Source organism: Carassius auratus, unplaced genomic scaffold, assembly GCF_003368295.1.
Source record: "Carassius auratus strain Wakin unplaced genomic scaffold, ASM336829v1 scaf_tig00217945, whole genome shotgun sequence".
NCBI lineage: Eukaryota > Metazoa > Chordata > Actinopteri > Cypriniformes > Cyprinidae > Carassius > Carassius auratus.
The window spans coordinates 18,628-46,463 of record NW_020529323.1 but is presented as its reverse complement, the minus strand read 5'-3'; the positions used below and the strand labels follow the sequence as shown (position 1 = coordinate 46,463).

The window sequence follows — 27,836 nt, the reverse complement described above, 5'->3', positions numbered from 1 at the left end:
AGTTCACAATACTTCAGCTTGTTATTCTAATTAAGTGAGGGTCATTTTATCAGTAAATACATAAAATTCATATTATTTTTCTTTGAAAGATTTCTATAAATGATTTAAATTATACTCGTTTCTACAATAATTATTTAAAAGTAATCCTATAGCTCCATCTGGTGGCCATTATTGGTACTAAGAATTGCAAGCTTGATTTATAAGTTATGATAGTTTTAATTTTATGCTGGCTCTTGAAAATGATAAAGCTATGAAACTTACTGTGCTTCCTTCAAATGATGACTTCTACATATATAAAAATTATGAAGAGTTGAAATGAAAAATTTTAAAGATATCGTAAAATAACTATTGTATTTTTTTATGTTACTTTAATAAATCGCTATGGCCACACCATTTAAGGAATCCTAAACCCATTCGCAATTTAACATCTTCAGTATATTGGCTTCATGTTAAAAAAGTTTGGTGTGAACTAATTGTGTCTTCTTGGAGGAGTAAGAATTCATTTACAGGCTGATTTTATCATAAATCCACAATAAAATTTCTGAGTTCTGTGTCAATCTGTGTTGTTGTTTGTTTATTTTTATTTTTTTATTTTTCATAGGAAGATAACCGACCCTTTACTCTCCTTTTTAATAAATGTGCTTATAAACCAAGCTATTTATAGCTGTATTTATAAACTGCTTACTAATGACTATTAATGTTGGGACAAGGCTTTATAAAGCATGAACTGACTATTTACTAATGAGTGCAGTTGTTACAAAGTGTTATTAATGCATTTGCTAATGTTAACAAATTAGACATTATTTTACAGTGTTATCAAATCCTTAAATGATTTTTGTTTAGTAATGATTTTATTGACCTACAAGCATTTGTGAAAGTTCTGCTTGCATTACAGCTTAGTCTTGATCTGTGAGCTGAACAGATTTACTGTTACATCCATGAGATTATGTAAATTCAAATAAATATCATGTCACAGGATGTCAGAGGTCAGTATCAAATGAGTCTGAAATTATTATTTGCAGCACAAATAAGTTTTTTTTGTATTTTAAAAAATCCCTAAAACTGTCAGAAAAGGATAAGGCCTAAGATTTCAATGTGAGTGGCTAAATTTATTTGTTTTTATAACTATAAAGCATAAACTATGAAATTATACAAAATGTATGAAAAAGTACAACAGTTATTGTTTTCCAATGTTTTTTATTTATTTATTTTTTTGGATTTACATTTAAAAAAATTAGCCTACTGCAATCATTCTAAACAGCTTGAATAAAACCTGTTAATATTTATTATAGACCACTGTAACTGTGTAAAATCTAACAAGCAAATTTATTATGAAAATGAAAGTGTGTACACCAGATAAATTGGACGATAAAGAAATTGCTAATAATAGTATAATAGAGCATGTTTTAGGTTTTTAGGCGTTTAGATGCAGAAATGGACAAATCAAATGTAAAATAAAATGTAATTGATTTAATTAAATATAGATTAATTCTTGTTAGAGCAAAATAATAAATAAATAAATAAATAAATACGTACACACATTAAAAAGCAGCCAAGATGAATGAGTTTCCTTTTTTATATGTAGATTAAAATTGAAGACAGAAGCAGCTGGTATATATGCGGTCACTTAATATTCAAATCCAGTAGATCTACTTCAGATTTATTTCTCAACAGTTTATGTCCACGTGGCTGTTTTCATTTATATTTGCCAAGCTATTATGTATTTTGAAATAATCTTGTCCGTGATGTGTTCGTTCGTACGACGAAAGGCAGAATCCTGCAGCTCGAGAGATATTGTGCCAGTCGCGCTTTCAAATAGTCTTGTACACTTGTAGTATCCTGGAGTAACCACTAGGTGTCATCTGTATATCTAAGTTGTTGGGTTCTATCGTGGCACGAATGGGGTGGAAGAAGAGGTGCCAGGTGGAAGCAGTGTTTGATGTATGTTGCTGTAACTGCTGCAAACAGAAAGTAAAGTATTAACTTCAACTCAGTACATGTGGTGGTGATTTATATGGACGATATCACATTTTGGCGACGAGGATGAAGCGGAAAGCTTGTGTTGACAACAGATTGAAATTGTGAAAGGGAGCAGAGTGCGGATAACTGTGTTGAGGGGGAGAAGAAGCTTGATTGACCATGGCTACAGGAACTATTGGCTCACTAGCAGCATTTGATGCAAAAGTTCAAACATGGGAAGAGTATTCGGAAATAGTGGAGCAATTTTTCGTGGCTAATGGAATCGAAGATGAGGGTAAGCAAAGAGCTATTCTCATAAGTGTTGTGGGACCACAAACGTACAGTGTGATGCGAAATCTTCTGAGCCCTACGAAACCAAGTGAAAAGACTTATCAGCCACTGATAACGATGTTAAAAAATCATTTCAATCCTAAGCCAAGTGAGATTGTACAGAGATTTAAATTTGATTCAAGAACGAAGAAGCCGACAGAGACTGTGACAGAGTATGTAGCTGAGTTGCGTTGTTTAGCACAAGATTGTAATTACGGAGCAACTTTAGATCAAATGCTGAGGGATCGTCTTGTTTGTGGCATAGATGATGATCGGATTCAGAGACGGTTGCTTTCAGAAGCAAATCTGACATTTGAGACTGCTTTTAAAATTGCAGTAGCTACTGAAGCCGCAAGCAAAAATGTGCTCGATTTACAAAATAAATCCGGGGTACAGGCATGTTACAGCATCATGTTTAAAGAAAGGAAACCGGATCACTGGAAAAGAGGGGAATCTGGTGAACAAAAAGAAAGTAGAGAGTGTCACAGATGCTGCGGAAAAAACCACAAAGCTAACGAATGTAGATTTAAGAATGATAAATGTTACGTGTGCAGGAAAATTGGACATATCGCCAGAGCCTGTCGCAACAAAAGCCAACAGAGTGGACACGCGACAACGGAAAAAGGGGGAAAAGGTGTGCGTCCGTATCGGGCATTCAATGTAAGTGAAAATAATGAGAGTGATGAATCTGAAGAAACATTCACTTTGGCATGTGTAAAAACTGATGCATTGAAGAAAGTGAAACCCATCAATGCGGAGTTGCATGTTAATGGCAGACTGGTAAACTTTGAGATTGATACAGGGTGTAGTGTCAGTCTTATGAATGAGGGAATGTACAAGGATATCTGGAAACATTCAGAAGCTCCCAAACTGAGACGTACAAAAATCAAGTTGAGAACTTATACAGGAGAGCAAGTAGAGATAGTGGGTGTGGCTGATGTACAAGTAAAATACCAGCAGCAGGAAAAGAAAATGCCACTTGTCATAGTGAAAGGAACAGGACCATGCTTACTAGGCAGAGCCTGGCTTGAAGAAATTCAACTGCCATGGAGTGAGATAAAGCTGATACAGTCAGAGGTGATGACATTACAACAGGTGCTATCCAAGCATGAGGAAGTATTCAAAGAGGAGCTTGGGACATTAAGGGGTACTGCTGCTATTCTTCACGTGCCGACTGATGCCACACCACGGTTCTTTAGACCTAGATCTGTGCCTTATGCCCTGCAAACAAAGGTGGAGGAAGAGATTAATCGACTGCTACGGGACAAGATCATATCACCTGTTAAGTATTCAGAGTGGGCAGCTCCTGTTGTTCCTATCTTGAAATCAGATGGCAGTATAAGATTATGCGGTGACTACAAACTCACAGTCAATAGAGTGTCAACATTGGAACAGTATCCAATACCTAGGGTGGAAGATCTTTTTGCTCTATTGGATGGAGGAAAGCAGTTCACAAAATTGGACATGAGTCATGCATACAAACAAATTATCATGGATGAAAGCTCCAAGAAATACTTGACAGTGAATACACAGAAAGGGTTATTCACATATAATCGTTTACCCTTTGGAGTGGCTTCAGCTCCTGCTATCTTTCAGAGAACAATGGAGGGATTGTTGCAAGGTATTCCTGGATTAGTTGTTTATCTGGATGATATATTGGTGACGGGCGTAAACCAAGAAAGTCACTTGAAGACACTGGATGAAGTGCTGTCGAGACTGGAAGAAGCTGGTTTGCGACTGAAAAGAGTAAAATGTGTGTTCCTGGCAGATGAGGTGGAATATTTAGGCCACAGAGTAGATGCACAGGGTCTACATCCTTTGGGAAGTAAAGTGAAAGCCATTGAAGAAGCACCAGAACCAAGGAATGTCACAGAGCTTAAAGCATACCTGGGACTGCTTAACTATTATAACAAGTTCCTGCCAAATCTGGCAACGCTGCTGGCCCCCCTACATCTGCTGCTGAGAAAAGATGTTCAGTGGATGTGGAAAAAGCAACAGCAAGAAGCTTTTATAAAATCTAAAGCTCTACTAAAATCAGCAGAGGTGCTAGCTCATTATTCATCAGATTCAGAACTAACTTTGGCTTGTGATGCTTCACCCTATGGGGTTGGTGCAGTGCTCTCGCAGCGTATAAAAGGAGAAAGGGTGGAGAAACCTCTTGGGTTCATGTCTCGGACATTAACGCCAGCGGAGAAACGTTATTCACAACTGGACAAAGAAGGCTTGGCTGTGATTTTTGGCATCCATAGATTCCACAAGTATTTGTATGGTCGTGCATTTACAATTTGCACTGTTCATAAGCATTTGATCCATTTGTTTAATGAAACAAAAGCAGTTCCTCAAATGGGTTCACCCAGAGTGCAAAGGTGGGCTGTGATGTTACAAGCATATCAGTATAACATTGTTTACAAGCCAGGAAAGTACCACCAAAATGCTGATGCGCTGAGTAGACTTCCAGTGCCAGGTGAGGGAGAACCTGATGACACTAATGATCAAGTGCTGATGATGGATTTAATGGACGGTTCGCCTGTGAGTGCAGCACAGGTTCTGAAGTGGACATCACACGACATAACACTCGCAATGGTACATGAGTACCTCTTAAAGGGTTGGCCTGAGAAAGTAGAGCCACATGTGTTACCGTACCATCACAGGAGAGATGCTCTCAGTGTAAAAGATGGATGTGTGATTTGGGGAGCGAGAATTGTCATACCATCGCAGGGTAGAGGGGCTGTGTTGAAACAGTTACATCAGACTCATTCCGGCATGTCCAGAATGAAAGGATTGGCCCGATCATACATGTGGTGGCCTGGAATGGACCAGGATGTAGAGAGAGTGGTTCAGAAATGTGAGGTGTGTCAAAGTTTCAGAAAGGCACCTGCTCAAGCTCCTTTGCACCCGTGGGAGTGGCCAGGCTCACCCTGGGAAAGACTTCATGTAGACTACGCAGGGCCCTTTTTAGGAAGAATGTTCCTAATTCTGGTAGATTCTCATTCTAAGTGGATGGAAGTTTATCCTGTGATGCAGGCCACTTCCCAAATTACAATTGAAAAATTGAGAATGTGTTTCAGTACACATGGATTACCTAAAATGTTAGTATCAGACAATGGAACATGTTTTACCAGTAATGAGTTTGAAACTTTCATGGAGAGAAATGGTATTCAACATGTAACTTCAGCTCCGTATCATCCTTCTTCAAACGGCCTAGCGGAACATGCTGTTCAAACTTTCAAGGAGGGGATGAAAAAGATGAAAGGTGACACTGTGGAGACAAGAGTAGCAAGATTCTTATTTAATTATAGAATCACTCCCCATGCAACAACTGGGTTATCACCTGCTCAAATGTTAATGTCACGGAAGTTGAGATCCGCATTTGACTTACTTATTCCTGATGTGAAGTTCAAAGTTTTGAAAAAAACAGCAGAAACAAAAAGAAGGCCATGACAACAGTTGCAAACTTCGAAGTTGGAGATTCAGTGTACGTGAGGAACTATGCTGGTGGACCTAAATGGATTCCTGCAGTGGTGGAAGGTTGTACAGGACCTCTTTCATATAAGACTGCTCTGGGGCATGGACAAACAGTGAAAAGACATGCGGATCAAATAAGAAATCGTAGTACAGATGAGATGCTGGAGATTATACTACCCGCAGAGAGTGAACAGGATGGTGACACTTCTGCATTGCCTTGTGCGGATGTTGTCAAAACACCTGCAGATCAGGAGATGTCTGCCCTTGAGAAAGAACAATCACTAGAATTGGCTGTTGTAGAAAAAGAAATTAACCAACCTACGAATCTGAGAAGGTCTGCAAGAGAGAGACGATCTCCAGCTTACTTGAAAGACTATGTTACATAAGTCAAGTCAGTAAAAGACAATCAATGCAATCTAAGTGGTAGTTGTTAACGTGTTTGTAAAAAAAAAAAAAAAAAAAAAAAAAGAATGTGATTGTTATACAGTGTTATATTTGTAAATAATGTTATTAGTATTTAGTTGGTGATATTGGTGGTAATAGTATTGAAAAAATAATAATAATAACAATTGATAGCTTAAGGAGGAGGGGATGTAGTATCCTGGAGTAACCACTAGGTGTCATCTGTATATCTAAGTTGTTGGGTTCTATCGTGGCACGAATGGGGTGGAAGAAGAGGTGCCAGGTGGAAGCAGTGTTTGATGTATGTTGCTGTAACTGCTGCAAACAGAAAGTAAAGTATTAACTTCAACTCAATACATGTGGTGGTGATTTATATGGACGATATCACAACACTTAAACGGGTCACAAACACCTGCATTTAGCTCTTGTGTTATAATGGGTGTATTGTGTGCATTTATGGCAATATTTTATTTGAAAAAGCTCTTAAACAAGAATAAATTCGTTTGTTTTCAACTCTGTACGCGCTGATCGGAGGCGGTGATTTCAGATAGGCAGCTGCAAATATTTCATTTTCACACAAACAGTTCAAAAACATCTGAATTTAGCTCCTGGTGTGTTCTAATTGGTGAATTGTGTGATATCGCTTTAATATTTTAATTTTAAAAGCTATAAAACAAGAATAAACTCGTTTTTTTCTGAGCTCATCATTCCACACGCTCCTGCTCAGAGCGGTGATTTATCTCTCGTGTTTCTCACGTATCACTGACCACACATCAATTATTAATGAGCCCTGACCCGGTAATAATCATATATGTTGGTTTAGCTTGTCAGTGCGAATTAAATCTAAGTATTTATTTGTATTTTAACCGATTTAAAAATGAAACTAAAAGAGAGTCTCCTCCCTTTCAGTCGAATTTCCCTTTCAGGAATTGCACCTGTAGGGGCGCATTTTCTCTCAGACAATGTAAGTCTCAGCACATAATACTCAAACAGAGGGACAGACTGAGATGAGATGTCTGACAGTTTTTTAATTTTCTGTTACCCATACAGTGTTGTAAAGTCGTGAAACTATCCATATTTACTCAGAATGACTTTTTTTCTGTATGAAAAAAGGTTTTGAAGTGTTTGGAATTTAAAAATGCAGGACAATTAATAATTCCCTTTTTACTGTCATTTAAAAAAATCACGACATCAAAACCATTCAAGCTATCCAAAATCCTTTGGCAATTTAAGTTCCTCAATGTTTTGGCATCATGTAGACAAAGTTTGGTGTGTATAGTGTTACTCTCCGCTGAGCAGTATGCATTTATTCACAGCTAAATGTAAAAAAAATCCACATTCAAATCAAAATAGCCGACTTCCTGTTGGTCGTAGCTGATGACTGTGAATTAGAAAGTTGTCCGTCTTGATAAGAACAATTTATGTACCGAGTTTGGTGTCTGTAGCTAAAACTAACCCCCCCACTTTTGACAAAAGGTGGCGCTATAGAGTGCCTCTTCCACGCCCTCTTATGAACTTTTGCCAGTGTCTAGTTATCATTAATACTGATATGTGGTCTGAGTTTGATGAAATTCTAAGCCTGTTATATGCCTCAAAATCACCTGAGAAGTATTCCAGTTTGACATGTTGCCACGGCAACAATATTTTTAGATATCAATATACCCCCAGCAGATTCATTTTGGCTGTGTTTTAACATTATTCTGATGAAGTTTGAAGCAAATCGAGTAAAATTAAGATGCTGAATTCAAAGCATTTTGAAAATGACACACTTCCTGCTGCCAGTTGGTGGCGCTATAACTTTGACTCCTAATAGTCACATATATGCGATCGACATCATACAACGATTAATCTGATGAAGTTTGATTAAAATCAGGAAATGTATGTGGATGGTATTAGACACTTCCTGTTTCTCATTTCTCGCCATAATTTCAACGCCTCGCCACGAGCAAGCTGTTCGAGATATCAAAAATCCCCTGGCAATTTTTCATCCCCAATGTCTTGAGATCATGTTGAGTTTGGTGGCAATCGGGTAAAAATCCTATGACAAGTATATCAAATTCCAGAGCATGCGCTTTTTACATAACTCTAAATAGCTGACTTCCTGTTGGGCGGAGCCCAATGACATGCAATACGAAAATTGTTCGGCACAATGAGATCTATATGTGTACTGAGTTTCATATGAATATGTGCAAGTATGTGTGAGCTATACATCAACATTTCTGACTGTGTTCCAGGGGGCGCCGTAGAGCCCCTGTGGCACGCCCGGGTCACAGCCTCTGCAGGCTCCTAAAGGGCAAAGATTCCAAAGTGTGTGCAAATTTTCAAGAGTTTTTGAGTATGTTAGGGACCTCAAAGCCCCCACAACTTTGACGAAAAATATGAATACTAAACCTTAAATAGCCAACTTCCTGTTGGGCGGAGCCTATGACATGCAGTACGAAAGTTGTTTGGTTTAATGAGATCTACATGTGTACCGAGTTTCATGTGTCTACGTGCAAGTATGTATGATATATGGCCCTCATTCCAGGGGGCGCTGTAGAGCCCCTGTGCCACGCCCGTGTATCAGTCTCTGCCCGGCCCTAATGGCCGCAGGTTTCAATCTGTGTGCCAATTTTCAAGAGTTTTCGAGCATGTTAAGGACCCCAAAAGCCCCCGAAACCTTGAAGAAAAATAATAATAATAATAATAATAACAAATAATCCTAAGGAAAACAATAGGGCTCTCGCCCTCCAGGCTTGAGCCCTAATTAAAGCTGCAAGCAGCGATGAACAGGCCCTCGCACCCGGGCTCACCGGCAACGAGTGGCTTTAGTAAATAGGTGAACGGTGAGAAATATGTGTTTAAACTCATAAATATATGTAGAATATATCAATGTTTATTCCATATATGTGCCAATCTTTGTGTTGCCAGCAGGTGGCGCTATCATTATAATGGATTATTGGCCTTCATATGTGTTCAGGGCAGGACTCTTATCGAACATTTGAAGTTTGGGGAAGATTGAACATTTTATGCCTGAGTTACCACAACTTCTCTTGCTGTGGCGAGACATCAAATTTTGTCTTGGCATTATGGACACGCCCTTTAACAAAAACTCAAGATCTCCACAATTTAACATTGCACAGGCCTTTAGATTAGACTGACCACAAAAATACATTAATGTCAAAAGATTTCTAGGAATAGTTTGTCGCAGCGTAAAACATGTCACTTCCTGTTGCCAGCAGGTGGCGCTATGACTATAACTGAATATGGGCATGTAGATCTGTTAAGGGCCGAAGACTTATCTAACATGTGAAGTTTGGGGCAGATTGGACATTGTATGTCTGAGTTACAGCAACTTGCTTTTTCATGGCAAAACATCGAAATTTGTCAGGCCGCCATGGACACGCCCTTTAACGAAACCTCAAGATCTTCGCAATTTAACATCGCAAAGGCCTTAAGATTTAACTGACCAAGTTTGGTGTTGATCTGAATAAATCTCTAGGAGGAGTTCGTTAAAGTACAACCCCTGAAAATGGCAAAAACAACGCCAATTTCGCAGAGAAAATTCTAAATAACCAACTTCCTGTTGGGAATCGGATTTCGTACCAAGAGACTTTTTTGTAGGTATTGGTGTGTTACATGTGTGTACCGATTTTTGTACATGTTCGTGAAACATAGCTCGAGGCGCACTCTGTTAAAAGTGTGTAGGTGGTGTTATAGAGCCATTTTGCCACACCCGATGGAATATTGGCCTTCAGATGTGTTCAGGCCAGGACTCTTATCACACATGTGAAGTTTGGGGAAGATCGGACATTTTATGCCTGAATTATAACATCTTTTATTCCCATGGCGAGACATCGAACTTCGCCATGGTGCCGTGGACACTCCTTTTAACGAATCTCTAGATCTTCACAACTGAACATCGCACAGGCCTTTAGATTAGACTGACCACAAAAAAGACATTGATGTCAAAAAATTTCTAGGAGTAGTTCGTCACAGCGTAAAATGTCACTTCCTGTTGCCAATAGGTGGCGCTATGACTATAACTGAATATGGGCATGTAAATAAGTTCAGGCCAGGAGTCTTATTAAACATGTGAAATATTGGGCACATTGGACATTGTATGTCTGCGTTATAGCAACTTAATTTTTTATGGCGAATCAACGAAATTCGCCAGGCCGCCACGGACACGCCTATTAACGAAAACTCAAAATCTTCGCAATTTAACATCGCAAAGGCCTTTATATTAGCGATACAAAATTTGGTGTTGATCTGAATAAATCTCTAGGAGGAGTTCGTTAAAATACAACGCATGGAAATGACAAAAATGACACAAAATTTCCTCATAAAATTAAAAATAACCGACATCCTGTTGGGTTTAGAATTTTGGTCCAAGAGTCTTTTTTGTAGGTATTGGTGTGTTACATGTGTGTGCCAATTTTCATGCATGTACGTGAAATATAGCTCGAGGCGCACACCTTTGAACATCTATAGGTGGCGCTGTCGAGCCATTTTGCCACACCCACTTCTGAAACCCATATCAGACGTAAATTTTCGCCAGTTCAGAGGTGTGTGCAAAGTTTCATGACTTTTCGTGCATGTTAAGGTCCTCAAAAATTCAATCATTTTGGAGAAGCGGAATAATAATAATAATAAACGGAGCAATTCCAAGAGGGTCCTCGCACCATCGGTGCTCGGGCCCTAATAATAATAATAATAAACAAAGCAGATACAAGAGGGTCTTCGCACCTCGGTGCTCGGGCCCTAATAATAATAATAATGAACAAAGCAGATACAAGAGGGTCCTCGCACCTCGGTGCTCGGGCCCTAATTAAAGCTGCAAGCAGCGATGAACGGGCCCTCGCACACGGGCTCACCGGCAGCGAGTGGCTTCAGTAAATAGGTGAACGGTGAGAAGCATGCATTTAAACTCATAAATATAAGTGGAATATATCAAAGTTTACTCCATATTTGTGCCAATCTTTGTGTTGCCAGCAGGTGGTGCTATCATTATAATTGAATATTGTCCTTCAGATGTGTTCAGGGCAGGACTCTTATCGAACATGTGAAGTTTGGGGAAGTTCGGACAAATTATGCCTGAGTTACAACAACTTCTCTTGCTGTGGCGAGACATCAAAATTTGTCATGACGCCATGGACATGCCCTTTAACAAAAACTTAAGATCTCCACAAGTAAACATTGCACAGGCCTTTAGATTAGACTGACTACAAAAAATACATTAATCTCAAAAAAATTCTTGGAGTAGTTTGTCACAGCATACAACATGTCACTTCCTGTTGCCAGCAGGTGGCGCTATGACTATAACTGAATATGGGCATGTAGATCTGTTAAGGGCAGAAGTCCTATCTAACATGTGAAGTTTGGAGCAGATTGGACATTGTAAGTCTGAGTAACAGCAACTTCCTTTTTCATGGCGAAACATCAAAATTTGTCAGGCCGCCATGGACACGCCCTTTAACGAAACCTCAAAATCTTCGCAATTTAACATCGCAAAAGCCTTTAGATTTAACTGATCAAGTTTGGTGTTGATCTGAATATATCTCTAGGAGTAGTTTGTTAAAGTATAACCCCTGAAAATGGCAAAAACAACGCCAATTTTGCAGAGAAAATTCTAAATAACCGACTTGCTGATGGGATTCGGATTTCGTAACATGGGACATTTTTGTAGGTATTGGTGTGTTACATGTGTGTACCGATTTTTGTACATGTACTTGAAAAATAGCTTGAGGCGCACTCCATTGAATGTGCATATGCACTCCGTTGAAAGTTTATAGGTGGCGCTATCGAGCCATTTTGCCACACCCAATGGAATATTGGCCTTCAGATCTGTTCAGGCCAGGACCCTTATCACACATGTGAAGTTTGGGCAAGATCGGACACTTTATGCCTGAGTTATAACATCTTTTATTCCCATGACGAGACATCGAACTTCGTCACGGCGCCATGGACACGCATTTTAACAAAAACTCAAGATCTTCACAACTAAACATCACACAGGTCTTTAGATGAGACTGACCACAAAAAAGACATTGATGTCAAAAATTTCTAGGAATAGTCTGTCACAGTGTAAAATATGTCACTTCCTGTTGCCAATAGGTGGCGCTATGACTATAACTGAATATGGGCATGTAGATCTGTTCAGGTCAAGAGTCTCATCCAACATGTGAAGTTTGGGGCAGATTGGATATTGTATGTCTGAGTTACAGCAACTTCCTTTTTTATGGTGAAACATTGAAATTTGGCAGGCCGCCATGGACACGCCCTTTAACGAAACCTCAAGTCCTTCGCAATTTAACATCGCAAATGGCTTTAGATTACACTGACCAAGTTTGGTGTTGATCTGAATAAATCTCTAAGAGGAGTTTGTTAAAGTACAACCCCTGAAAATGGCAAAAACAACACCAATTTTGCAGGGAAAATTCAAACTAACTGACTTCCTGTTGGGATTCGGATTTCGTACCAGAGACTTTTTTGTAGATATTGGTGAGTTACATGTGTGTACCGATTTTTGTACATGTACGTGAAACATAGCTCGAGGCGCACACCGTTGAACGTCTATAGGTGGCGCTGTCGAGCCATTTTGCCACACCCACTTCTGAAACCCATATCAGATGTAAATTTTCGCCAGTTCTGAGGTATGTGCAAAGTTCCATGACTTTTTGAGTATGTTTAGGCCCTCAAAAATGCGATTCATTTTGGAGAAGTATAATAATAATTAAAGCTGCAAGCAGCGATGAACGGGCCCTCGCACCCGGGCTCACCGACAGCGAGTGGCTTTAGTTAATAGGTGAACGGTGAGAAATATGCGTTTTAAACTCATAAATATAAGTAGAATTTATCAATGTTTATTCCATATATGTGCCAATCTTCCTGTTGCCAGCAGGTGGCGCTATCATTATAATGGAATATTGGCCTTCAGATGTGTTCAGGGCAGGACTTTTATCGAACATGTGAGGTTTGGGGAGGATTGGACATTTTATGCCTGAGTTACAACAACATCCTATTTCATGGCAAAACATCGAAATTTGTCAGGCTGCCATGGACACGCCCTTTAACGAAACCTCAAGATCTTCGCAATTTAAGATCGCAAAAGGCTTAAGATTACACTGACCAAGTTTGGTGTTGATCTGAATAAATCTCTAGGAGGAGTTTGTTAAAGTACAACCCCTGAAAATGGCAAAAACAACACCAATTTTGAAGGGAAAATTCAAAATAACCGACTTCCTGTTGGGATCCGGATTTCGTACCAAGAGACTTTTTTGTAGGTATTGGAGTGTTACATGTGTGTACCAATTTTTGTACATGTACATGAAACATAGCTCGAGGCGCACTCCGTTTAAAGTGTATAGGTGGCGCTATAGAGCCATTCTGCCACACTCGGTGGAATGTTGGCCTGCAGATCTGTTCAGGCCAGGACTCTTATCACACATGTGAAGTTTGGGGAAGATCGGATATTTTATGCCTGAGTTATAACATCTTTTATTCACATGGCGAGACATCGAACTTCGCCATGGTGCCGTGGACACGCCTTTTAACGAAAACTCAAGATCTTCACAACTGAACATGGCACAGGCCTTTAGATTAGACTGACCACAAAAAAGACATTGATGTCATAAAATTTCTAGGAGTAGTTTGTCGCAGCGTAAAATATGTCACTTCCTGTTGCCAATAGGTGGCGCTATGACTATAACTGAATATGGGCATGTCAATCTGTTCAGGTTCGTAGTTTCATCAAACATGTGAAGTTTGGGGCAGATTGGACATTGTATGTGTGAGTTATAGCAACTTCATTTTTCATGGCGAATCATCGAAATTCGCCAGGCCGCCACGGACACGCCCTTTAACGAAAACTCAAGATCTTCGCAATTTAACATCGCAAAGGCCTTTAGATTAGGCATACCAAATTTGGTGTTGATTTGAAGAACTCTCTAGGAGAAGTTCGTTAAAATACAACACATGGAAATGACCAAAATTACACAAAATATGCTCATAATATTAAAAATAACCGACTTCCTGCTGGGTTTAGAATTTCGCTCCAAGAGTCTTTTTTGTAGGTTTTGGTATGTTACATATGTGTGCCAATTTTCGTGCATGTACGTGAAACATAGCTGGAAGGCTGTTGATTTTCTTGGTATAGGTGGCGCTGTCGAGCCATTTTGCCACACCCTCTTCTGAATCCTATATTAGACGAAAATTTTCACCAGGTTTGACGCGTGTGCAAAGTTTCATGACTTTTTGAGCATGTTAAAGCCCTCAAAAATGCGATTCATTCGGGAGAAGAAGAAGAAGAAGAATAATTAAAGCTGCAAGCAGCGATGAACGGGCCCTCGCACCCGGGCTCACCGGCAGCGAGTGGCTTTAGTAAATGGAATGGAATATTGGCCTTCAGATGTGTTCAAGCCAGGACCCTTATCACACATGTGAAGTTTGGGCAAGATCGGACATTTTATGCCTGAGTTATAAAATCTTTTATTCCCATGGCGAGACATCGAAATTCGTCATGGCGCCATGGACACGCCTTTTAACAAAAACTCAAGATCTTCACAACTAAACATCACACAGGTCTTTAGATTAGACTGACCACAAAAAAGACATTGATGTCATAAAATTTCTAGGAGTAGATTGTCACAGTGTAAAATGTGTCACTTCCTGTTCCCAATAGGTGGCGCTATGACTATAACTGAATATTGGCATGTAGATCTGTTCAGGTCAAGAGTCTTATCAAACATGTGAAGTTTGGGGCAGATTGGACATTGTATGTCTGAGTTATAGCACCATCATTTTTCATGGCGAATCATCTAAATTTGTCAGGCCGCCATGGACACGCCCTTTAACAAAACCTCAATTCCTTCGCAATTTAACATCGCAAAGGGCTTTAGATTACACTGATCAAGTTTGGTGTTGATCTGAATAAATCTCTAGGAGGAGTTCGTTAAAATACAACCCCTGAAAATGACAAAAACAACACCAACTTTGCAGGGAAAATTAGAAATAACCGACTTCCTTTTGGGATTCGGATTTCGTACCAAGAGACTTTTTTGTAGCTATTGGTGTGTTACATATGTTTACAGATTTTCATACATGTACATGACATGTAGCTCGAGGTGCACTCCATTGAAAATGTATAGGTGGCGCTATCGAGCCATTTTGCCACACCCAATGGAATATTAGCCTCCAGATGTGTGCAGGTCAGTACTCTTTTCAAACATGTGAAGTTTGGGGAAGATCGGATATTTTATGCCTGAGTTATAACATGTTTTATTCCCATGGCGAGACATCGAACTTTGTCATGGCGCCATGGACACGCCTTTTAACGAAAACTCAAGATCTTCACAATTTAAAATCGCACAGGCCTTTAGATTAGACTGACCACAAAAAAGACATTGATGTCATACTATTTCTATGAGTAGTTTGTCACAGCGTAAAATATGACACTTCCTGTTGCCAACTGGTGGCGCTATGACTATAACTGAATATGGGCATGTAGATCTGTTCAGGTCAAGAGTCTCATCCAACATGTGAAGTTTGGGGAAGATTGGACATTGTATGTCTGAGTTACAGCAACTTCCTTTTTCATGGCGAAACATCGAAATTTGTCAGGCCGCCATGAACACGCCCTTTAACGAAACCTCAAGTCCTTCGCAATTTAACATCGCAAATGGCTTTAGATTACACTGACCAAGTTTGGTGTTGATATGAATAAATCTCTAGGAGGAGTTCGTTAAAGTACAACCCCTGAAAATGGCAAAAACAACACCAATTTTGAAGGGAAAATTCAAAATAACCGACTTCCTGTTGGGATCCGGATTTCGTACCATGAGACTTTTTTGTAGGTATTGGAGTGTTACATGTGTGTACCAATTTTTGTACATGTACGTGGAACATAGCTCGAGGCGCACTCCGTTGAAAGTGTATAGGTGGCGCTATAGAGCCATTCTGCCACACCCGGTGGAATATTGGCCGGCAGATCTGTTCAGGCCAGGACTCTTATCACACATGTGAAGTTTGGTGAAGATTGGACATTTTATGCCTGAGTTATAACATCTTTTATTCCCATGGCGAGACATCGAACTTCGTCGCGGCGCCATGAACAAGCCTTTTAATGAAAACTCAAGATCTTCACAACTGAACATCGCACAGGCCTTTAGATTAGACTGACCACAAAAAAGACATTGATGTCATAAAATTTCTAGGAGTAGTTCGTCGCAGCGTAAAATATGTCACTTCCTGTTGCCAATAGGTGGCGCTATGACTATAACTGAATATGGGCATGTCAATCTGTTCAGGTTTGGAGTCTCATCAAACATGTGTAGTTTGGGGCAAATTGGTCATTGTATGTCAGAGTTATAGCAACTTCATTTTTCATGGCGAATCATCGAAATTCGCCAGGCCGCCACGGACACGCCCTTCAACGAAAATTCAAGATCTTCGCAATTTAACATCGCAAAGGCCTTTAGATTAGGCATACCAAATTTGGTGTTGATTTGAAGAACTCTCTAGGAGGAGTTCGTTAAAATACAACACATGGAAATGACCAAAATTACACAAAATATGCTCATAATATAAAAAATAACCGACATTCTGTTGGGTTTTGAATTTCGCTCCAAGAGTCTTTTTTGTAGGTATTGGTGTGTTACATATGTGTGCCAATTTTCGTGCATGTACGTGAAACATAGCTGGAAGGCTGTTGATTTTCTTGGTATAGGTGGCGCTGTCGAGCCATTTTGCCACACCCTCTTCTGAATCCTATATCAGACGAAAATTTTCACCAGGTTTGACGCGTGTGCAAAGTTTCATGACTTTTTAAGCATGTTAAAGCCCTCAAAAATGCGATTCATTCGGGAGAAGAAGAAGAAGAAGAATAAATATAGCTGCAAGCAGCGATGGCGGGCTCAAGCCACCAATGCCATCGCCACCCCGGTGGCATCAGGTAAACTGTGCCCAGCGGGCACATGCATTCACAATATCCCTCTGGCAGTGAGGTTTTAAAGGATATGGCAGTTAAAGGGTTAATCCGAATCATCTAGACTTTAAAATCACATTCACAGAACAATATATTAATATTTTTTTAGTAACACTTTACAATAAGATTTCATTTATAAACATTATGTTAACATGAACAATATTTATATAGCATTCATTCATGTCAGTTAATATTCCAAACTTAAACATTAAAACATTGTTTTATTGTGATTTTTTTCCCAAGTACATTTTACCAATTCCAAACCATATCAATCTTAATAACTACCATTATTTTTTATTTAATCATTTATGAGTGCTATACAATAGTCCAGGAAAGCTGGAAGAGAAAAACTCCTTATATTCATGTGTGCAGAATTATTAGGCATGTTTTCTTTTACAGATGAAATGCGCTAAAAAAGAGTTTTATATCAAACTGAAAAGTTGAAAATTATGAAATCCCCATGAGAAATATCAAGCACAAATGCAATACAGAAATGGATAAGTTAAGACTTGACCATTGTACAAAAAATGCTGACTGGGTCATGAGGTCAGAAAAGGAGAAGAAGAAAAAACGGGTTGAGAAGAACTGCAATAGCAAAATAATTAGGAATTAATGTGAAGATACATTTTTAGTAAATTCTGCAAGATTAAAAAATGAGCTCCTAAATCTTAAACCCAGATTTTGGAAGATATATTCCTCAAACCATCGGACAAGAGGAGGTGGTGCTGGTCCTTAACGAGTCACTCTAATCTGTTCATTAAGCCTATATATAAAGTCTTAATATATAGTATTTCACAATACTCCATGGTATTCTAATTCAATCATTTTTTGGAATCTTAGATCTCTCAGAACCTGACACATTGTAATTCTGAGACTCCAGGAAAGTGGCAGTTCTGTAAATTGTTGGCGCTGCAGACTAAATGCTCCCTGATAGTTTCACACCTAATTCTTCACTTTAATTCTTAATTCTTTTCCAGTTAAGGTGTTATGTAAATTAATTAAATTAACTGGTTTAGGATTACAAATCAACTTGTACTAGTTTTTTTGTCCCTAAAACTGACAGAAAATGATGAGGCCTAAGATATTTCTTAAAGCTGCAGTAGGTAACTTTTATAAAAAAATATTTTTTTACATATTTGTTAACCTGTCATTATGTTCTGACAGTAGTATATGAGATGGATAATTTGTGAAAAAAAATCAAGCTTCTCTGGCTCCTCCCAGTGGTCCTATTGCCATTTGCAGAAATGCACCGCTCCCGTTAAGAAACAACCAATCAGAGCTACGGTCCATAACTTTTTTTTGTGTTCAAGATTTACCAAATGTACATAATAAGTGAGTACACCATGAATCCATTTTCCAAACCGTGTTTTCAGCCTGTCCTGAATCACTAGAGTACACCTATAATAAGTGTTTATATTCTGACTATTTTAGATTGCTTCAGTGAAGTAACCCAAGTACCTTTGTGATTCTTCATAGACATAAACAGAGAGAAGTAGTTCCGGCTACAATGTTCTTCCGCAAGACGCAAGCAGTTCTGTTTATTAACCGCTAGAGTGTCAAAAGTTACCTACTACAACTTTAAGCTGTAATGATGAAAAAAAAAAAAAAAAAAACAACAACACAAAATTACTGATTTTTTTTCTGCTGGTGATTAAAGAGATGTTAACTCTGAGATGTTTCTCCCTGTCTCTCTCTCTCTCTCTCTCTCTCTCTCTTAATAATTTATTAGTGTTTTGTAATAATTTTATTGACCTATAATTCTGGTGATTAAAGAGATGATTAAGTCTCCCTCCCTCTCTCTTTCTCTCTCTCTCTCTCTCTCTCTCTCTGACACCTAGCCCATCCCCCTCCTCCACACATTCACACAAACTCAGCACACACACCTAACACAGACACACACACACATTACCCACAGTGACAGAGGGACAGAGTGACATCAGATGTATGATAGTTTTTAAATTTTCTATCATCCATATAGTGTTGTATAGTCATGAAACTATGCATATTTCCTTCTTCTATGTGTACCTTTTTTGAAGTGTTTAGAAGCTGCACTTTAAAAGAATAAAAGACGTTTACTGGTTCCTTTTTTACTGTTATTTCAAAAAATCATCATGACAAAACCATTCAAGCTATCCAAATTCATTCGCAACTGTTCTGTAAGATAAATTCTTTAAACAGTGGTAAAAGAGGATGTGGTGCTGATCCTTCAAGAGTCACTCAAAACGTATCTGTCCATAAAGCCTAAAATGAATTATTCTTAATATACAGTATTTCACAATACTTCAGCTTGTTATTCTAATTAAGTGAGGGTCATTTTATCAGTAAAATACATAAAATACATATTTTCTTTGAAAGATTTCTATAAATGATATAAATCATTCTCGTTTCTACAATAATTATTTAAAAGTAATCCTATATCTCCATCTGGTGGCCATTATTGGTACTAAGAATTGCAAGCTTGATTTATAAGTTATGATAGTTTTAATTTTATGCTGGCTCCTGAACATAATAAAGCTATGAAACTTACTGTGCTTCCTTCAAATGATGACTTCTACGTATATAAAAAATTATGAAGAGTTGGAATGAAAAATTTTAAAGATATAGTAAAATAACTATTGTATTGTTTTATGTTACTTTAATAAATCGCAATGGCCACAACATTTAAGGTATCCTAAACCCATTCACAATTTAACATCTTCAGTATATTGGCATCATGCTGAAAAAGTTTGGTGTGAACTACTTGTGTCTTCTTGGAGGAGTATGAATTCATTTACAGGGTGATTTTATCATAAATCCACAATAACATTTCTGAGTTCTGTATCAATCAGTGTTGTTGTCTGTTATTTTTATTTTTTTATTTTTCATAGGAAGATAACTGAGCCTTTACTCTCCTTTTTAATAAATGTGCTTATAAACCAAGAACAAGCTATTTATAGCTGTATTTATAAGCTCCTTACTAATGACTATTAATGTTGGGACAAGACTTTATAAAGCATGAACTGACTATTTACTAATGAGTGCAGTTATTATAAAGTGTTACCAATGCATTTACTAATGTTAACAAATTAGACATTATTTTACATTGTTATTAAATCCATAAATGACTTATAAGCATTTGTGAAAGTTCTGCTTGCATTACAGCTTAGTCTTGATCCGTGAGCTGAACAGTTTTACTGTTACATCCATGAGATTTTTAAAATGTAGATACATGTCATGCCACAGGATGGAATAGGTCAGTGTCAAATGAGCTGAAATTATTATTTGCAGCACAAATAAGTATTTTTAGAATTTTGTTTTTAATTCCTGAAACTGTCAGAAAAGGATAAGGCCTAAGATATTTATTAAGTTTTAATGAAAACAGCAATGTTAGCAACAGCAACAAAAAATAACAATTTAAAATACTTTTTTTTCTGGTGAGATGATTAAGTCTCTCTCTCTCTCTCTCTCTCTCTCTCTCTCTCATTGTGTCTGCCACTCAGCTCATGCCCATCCCCCACTCACAGACACACACACACACACACACACTCAGTCAGCACACATACATTCCTCAAACAGAGGGACAGAGTGAGTTGAGATGTCTGACAGTTTTTAATTTTCTTTTAATCATACAGTGTTGTAAAGTCATGAAACTATGCATATGTCCTCAGAATGATTTGATCTCTGTATGAATTTTTTTTTTTAAGTGTTTGGAAGCTGCAATTTAAAAATACAAGACAATTAATGATTCACTTTTTACTGTCATTTCAAAAAATCACCACGTCCAAACCGTTCAAGCTAATCAAAATCCGTTCGCAATTTAAGTTCCTCAGTGTTTTTTCAACATGTAGACAAAGTTTGGTGAGTATAGTGAACATTTCCTCTGAGGAGTATGCATTAAATCAGAGCTCAATTTAAATATTCAAATCAAAATAGCCGACTTCCTGTTGGTCGTAGCTGATGACTGTGAATTAGAAAGTTGTCCGTCTTGATAAGAACAATTTATGTACCAAGTTTGGTGTCTGTAGCTAAAACTAACCCCCCCACTTTTGACAAAAGGTGGCGCTATAGCATGCCTCCTTCACGCCCTTTTAAAAGCTTTTGCCATTGTCTAGCTATCACTAATACTGATATGTGTTTTGAGTTTCATGTAAATCTGAGCTTGTTGTCTGCCTCAAACTCATCATAACAGAACATTCAAGTTTGACACGTTGCCATGGCAACACTATATTAGATATCAATATCCCCACAACAGATTTACATCGGCCGTGTTTTGTCATTATTCTGATGAAGTTTGAAGCAAATCGAGTAAAAATAAGATGCTGAATTAAAAGCATTTTGAAAATGACTCACTTCCTGCTGCCAGTTGGTGGCGCTATAACGTTGACTCTTAATAGTCACATATATACGATCGGTATCATACAATGAACAAACCAATGAAGTTTGATCAAATTCAGGAAATGTATGTGGATGTTATTAGACATTTCCTGTTTCTCATTTCTCGCCATAATTTCCACGCCTCGCCATGGGCAAACCGTTCGAGATATCAAAAATCCCCTCGCAATTTTTCATCCCCAATGTCTTGAGATCATGTTCACCGAGTTTCATGGCGAACGGGTTGAAAACCTCAGAGGAGTATTTCAAATTCCAGAGCATGCTTTTTTTAAACAGCCCTGAATAGCTGACTTCCTGTTGGGCGGAGCCTATGACATAAAGTGTGAAAGTTGTTCAGCTCAATGAGATCTATAAGTGTACCGAGTTTCATATAAATACATGCAAGTGTGTGTGAGCTATGGTTCAAGATTTCTGAAGGTGTTCCAGGGGGCGCTGTAGAGTTCCTGTGCCACGCCCGGGTCCCAGCCTCTGCAGCGTCCTGATGGCCGCAGATTCCAATGTGTGTGCCAATTTTCAAGAGTTTTTGAGCATGTTAAGGCCCCTAAAAACCCCCGGAAGGTTTAATAAAAAATAAAAAAAATAATAAGAATAATCCTTAGAAGAACAATAGGGCTCTTCGCCCCTTCGGGCTTGAGCCCTAAATATAGCTGCAAGCAGCGATGGCGGGCTCAAGCCACCAATGCCATCGCCACCCCGGTGGCATCAGGTAAACTGTGCCCAGCGGGCACATGCATTCACAATATCCCTCTGGCAGTGAGGTTTTAAAGGATATGGCAGTTAAAGGGTTAATCCGAATCATCTAGACTTTAAAATCACATTCACAGAACAATATATATATATATATATATATATATATATATATATATATATATATATATATATATATTTAGTAACACTTTGCAATAAGATTTAATTTATAAATATTGTTAACATGAACAATATTTATATAGCATTCATTCATGTCAGTTAATATTCCAAACTTAAACATTAAAACATTGTTTTATTGTGATTTGTTTCCAAGCACATTGTACCAATTCCAAACCATATCAATCTTAAAGCTGCAGTAGGGAACTTTTGACGATCTAGCGGTTAATAAACAGAACTGCTCGCGTCTTGCGGAAGAACATTGTAGCTGGAGCTACTTCTCTCTGTTTATGTCTATGAAGAATCACAAAGGTACTGGGTTACTCCGCTGAGCTTGATTTTTTTCACAGATTATCTGTCTCATATTCTACTGTCAGGACATAATGACAGGTTTAATAAATATGTAAAAAATAGTATTTTTACAAAAGTTCCCTACAGCACCTTTAATAACTACCATTATTTTTTATTTAATAATTTATGAGTGCTATACAATAGTCCAGGAAAGCTGGAAGAGAAAAACTCCTTATATTCATGTGTGCAGAATTATTAGGCATGTTTTCTTTTACAGATGAAATGCGCTAAAAAAGAGTTTTAACTCAAACTGTTTTAACTCAAAGTCGAAAATTATGAAATACCCATGAGAAATATCAAACACAAATGCAATACAGAAATGGATAAGTTAAGACTTGACCATTGTACAAAAATGCTGACTGGGTCATGAGGTCAGAAAAGAAGAAGAAAAAAAACAGGTCAAGAAGAACTGACAAAAATAATTGCAAAATAATTAGGAATTAATGTGAAGATTAATTTTTAGTCAATTCTGCAAGACAGACTTTCAGGAAAGGAGGTGGAATAAAAATGAGCTCCTAAATCTTAATCCCGGATTCAGGAAAATATATTCCTCAAACCATCGGACAAGAGGAGGTGGTGCTGGTCCTTCACGAGTCACTATAATCTGTTCATAAAGCCTATATATAAAGTCTTAATATATAGTATTTCACAATACTTCATGGTATTCTAATCAAATAATTTTTTGGAATCTTAGATCTCTCAGAACCTGACACATTGTAATTCTGAGACTCCAGGAAAGTGGCAGTTCTGTAAAATGTTGGCGCTGGAGACTAAATGCTCCCTGATAGTTTCACACCTAATTCACTTAACACACACACACACACACACATTACCCACAGTGACAGAGGGACAGAGTGATATCAGATGTATGATAGTTTTTTAATTTTCTATCATCCATATAGTGTTGTATAGTCATGAAACTATGCATATTTCCTCAGAATGACTTGTCTTCTATTTGTACATTTTTTTGAAGTGTTTAGAAGCTGCACTTAAAAAAAATAAAAGACATTTACTGGTTACTTTTTTACTGTTATTTCAAAAAATCACCACGACAAAACCATTCAAGCTATTCAAAATTCATCCGCACCTGTACTGTAAGATACATTCTTTAAACAGTGGTAAAAGTGGAGTCTCTGAAAACGTATCTGTCCATAAAGCCTATAAAGAATTATTCTTAATATACGGTTCACAATACTTCAGCTTGTTTTTCTTATTAAGTGAGGGTCATTTTATCAGTAAAATACATAAAATTCATATTATTTTTATTTGAAAGATTTCTATAAATGATTTAAATCATACTTGTTTCTACAATAATTATTTAAAAGTAATCCTATAGCTCCATCTGGTGGCCATTATTGGTACTAAGAATTGCCAGCTTGATTTATAAGTTATGATAGTTCTAATTTTATGCTGGCTCTTGAAAATGATAAAGCTAAACCCATTCGAAATTTAACATCTTCAGTATATTGGCTCCATGTTAAAAAAGTTTGGTGTGAACTACTTGTGTCTTCTTGGAGGAGAATTAATTCATTTACGGGCTGAGTTTATCATAAATCCACAATAACATTTCTGAGTTCTGTATCAATCTGTGTTGTTGTTTGTTTATTTTTATTTTATTTATTTTTCATAGGAAGATAACTGACCCTTTACTCTCCTTTTTAATAAATGTGCTTATAAACCAAGAACAAGCTATTTATAGCTGTATTTATAAACTGCTTACTACTGACTATTAATATTGGGATAAGGCTTTATAAAGCATGAACTGACTATTTACTAATGAGTGCAGTTATTATAAAGTGTTATCAATGCATTTGCTAATGTTAACAAATTAGACATTATTTTACAGTGTTATCAAATCCCTTAAATGATTTGTAAATGTTTTGTAATGATTTTATTGACCTACAAGCATTTGTGAAAGTTCTGCTTGCATTACAGCTTAGTCTTGATCAGTGATCTGAACAGATTTACTGTTACATCCATGAGATTAAGTAAATTCAAATAAATATCATGTCACAGGATGTCAGAAGTCAATATCAAATTTATTTGAAATTATTATTTGCAGCACAAATAAGGTTTTTTAGGATTTTTTAAAATCCCTAAAACTGTCAAAAAAGGATAAGGCCTAAGATTTCTATGTGAGTGGCTAAATTTATTTGTTTTTATAACTATAATGCATAAACTATAAAATTATACAAAATTTATTAAAAAGTACAACAGTTATTCTTTTCCAATTTTTTTTTTTTTTTTTTTTTTGGATTTACATTTTAAAAAATTAGCCTACTGCATTCATTCTAAACAGCTTGAATAAACCCGTTAATATTTATTATAGACCACTGTAACTGTGTATAATCTAACAAACAAGTTTATTATGAAAATAAAAGTGTACACCAGATAAATTGGACGATAAAGAAATTGCTAACAATAGTATAATAGAGCATATGTTTTAGGTTTTTAGGCGTTTAGATGCAGAAATGGACAAATCAAATGTAAAATAAAATGTAATTGATTTAATTAAATATAGATTAAGTCTTGTTAGAGCAAAATAATAAATAAATACGTACACATATTAAAAAAGCAGCCAAGATGAATGAGTTTAATTTTTTATATAGATTAAAATTGAAGACAGAAGCAGCTGGTATATGCGGTCACTTAATATTCAAATCCAGTAGATCCACTTCAGATTTATTTCTCAACAGTTTATGTTCACGTGGCTGTTTTCGTTTATATTCGCCAAGCTATTATGTATTTTGAAATAATCTTGTCCTTGATGTATTCGTTCGTCACCCGATTCGAACGTTATCACTCGATTGAATGGGGCGTTATCAGCAGTTATCAGCGCATAGAAATGGGCCAGGAGGGGCCTCCTGCGCCTACTAGTAGGCTCAGAAGGCCGTGATCATCCATCCAAATGGTTGATCACCCACAAATATACAAGAGAAGACTCCAGATCCAATCCCAGAATTCCTGCTCACCGGTAATCGGAAGTCTACTGGACGAATGCGGGAACGTTGCGATATTTCCTGCTTAATATTTTCAGGTAAGACTATTAAAATTATAAAACTTAGCATTTAAACTGTAATGGAAAACAATACATACACTCGTATTGCGTGTCATGATTGTTGACATGAGATAACCGTATTGCTATGTGTCTGCAAACGTTATCGCTAGATCATATTACGTTATTAGCGTGTTGTTATGTTAACGTTGGATGCTTTATGTGAGCATTAACGTTGCTAATATGAGTGAGTATTTACGTCTGAAGCTAATGGGGGAATTTAGTTTCTAGTTAAACTGTCAAAATGACTTTTTACACTCTTACAGGCTATTGTGTATGCTCGATAACTCCTCACTGAAGCCAGATCATAGGACTAATATATCGACTTGAGAGAAATATTAAACACAAGACGTATTTTACGGCTGGAAACCTTGGGATCTTGACTAGAATGTAAAATAAAGTTCTGTGGGTTTGGATCTATCTATCTATCTGTCTGTCTGTCTCTCTCTTTCTCTCTATACTAGCTAGCTAGCTGTGTATATATTTATATAATTTATCTATCTATCTATCTATCTATATCTATATATATATATATATATATATATATATATTTAGCTGTCTGTCTGTGTCTATCTGTCTGTCTCTCTCTTTCTCTCTCACTCTCTCTAAAGCTTGCTAGCTGTGTATATATTTATATAATTTATCTATCTATCTATCTATCTATCTATCTATCTATCTATCTATCTATCTATCTATCTATATATATATATATATACATGAAGCGTCATGAAACAGATTTTTCATGATAGTATTTGGGAAGTACTTCACTCACACAAATTGCATTCATCAGTTTAAGAATGCTGAGTGTATTGAAAAGAATCATCAGGGCATCTACTTTACACGTTATCTTGTTTTTACAGAGTTGTTACAGATAAATGGTTTTCACAACCCATGTACTGATTGTCGTTGTATGAATTTACTTTAAAAGGAGATGCTGACTAATGCGTTAAGTTTTCTGTGCATCTATTTTTTCTTCAGGCACAATGAATGATATTAAGGGCAGGTGCGCCACATTGGGGGAAGATGCAAAGCAGAAATACATTCAAGAGGCAGCAGCACTGAGGGCACATGGGCAGTCACAGGACACTAAACCCTGAGGTGAGGGATGCCCAAATTACAATGCACTTAAAGAAGCTGAAGTTAGAGGTTTGGAAACAGGATTCATTTGCTAAGCATTAGTGGTATTCTTAAAGTATTAGATGGAAGGATGATCAACAGCAATTGTGGTGTGTGCAGAACATTGTGTTAGACAACTGGATTGTTTATCTCTAGTTTTTATCATAATTTCAAATGAGTTCGTTACAAAAAAATATTCCAGCTGATTTTTGTTTACAAGGCTATCAACATCAAATATTCTCACATTGAAGAAATTGTCAAAGACTCATACCACCATATCAAACTTGAAGCAGCTGAAGAAAAAAGTGGTCATGAGATTTGTTAAATTAAAATGTAGTTACCCCTCTGTTTCAGGTTTGATTTACATCCATTTCTGAAACGAAAAACCCAGAGTTTTCCTAAAGATCTGAGATGAATTGATGTGCAATACCCACATATTCCTTTGGCAACAGTTCAAAATGAACAAGCTGCCTTTGAGATGTTGCTTTAAATATAGTGATGAGTATGATTTAAACTAACTGGCTTGACTTTCAAAATATTTGTGTTTTTTCTTTGGTAGATGGAGGCAATTTGTGCTGTGTCTGCCGCATCCATTTTTATGATAAGAAGAAGAATGCAAGAAAGAAGTGGCATTCATGGTCTCAGTGCACAGTGTGCCAATCATGGTCACACACAGCATGTGGCTTTAAAAAGAACATGTGCGTTCACTGCCAGTGTCAAGACACCATGCTAACACCCTGAAGATGTATCTTGTTACTTGTTTGAGTTGTTTTTACTGTGTTGACGGCCCCCAACCCATCCATACAAACACACACACACAATACATACATATGCTGCAAATTTATTGTAATGACCACACTTCAGACGTAAGAAGAAAATTGTGATCTTTTTGTAATTTTCATTCACCCCATTTTTATTTACTATTGTTGTTTGTTGGCACCATCAATGTGTTCTCCTTTA

The 27,836-nt window shown here is 37.3% G+C and overlaps 1 long non-coding RNA gene and 1 pseudogene across 1 annotated transcript; both read left to right on the top strand.

Annotated features, from left to right (window-relative positions):
- Positions 1–1,797: 1,797 nt before the first annotated feature.
- LOC113104212 (uncharacterized protein K02A2.6-like) lies at positions 1,798–6,512 on the top strand (annotated as a pseudogene).
- Positions 6,513–25,677: 19,165 nt separating this feature from the next.
- LOC113104211 (uncharacterized) lies at positions 25,678–27,562 on the top strand. Its single transcript, XR_003291963.1, has 3 exons — positions 25,678–25,742; positions 26,739–26,858; positions 27,436–27,562. It is a non-coding gene; the product is annotated as an uncharacterized LOC113104211 (long non-coding RNA).
- Positions 27,563–27,836: the final 274 nt, after the last annotated feature.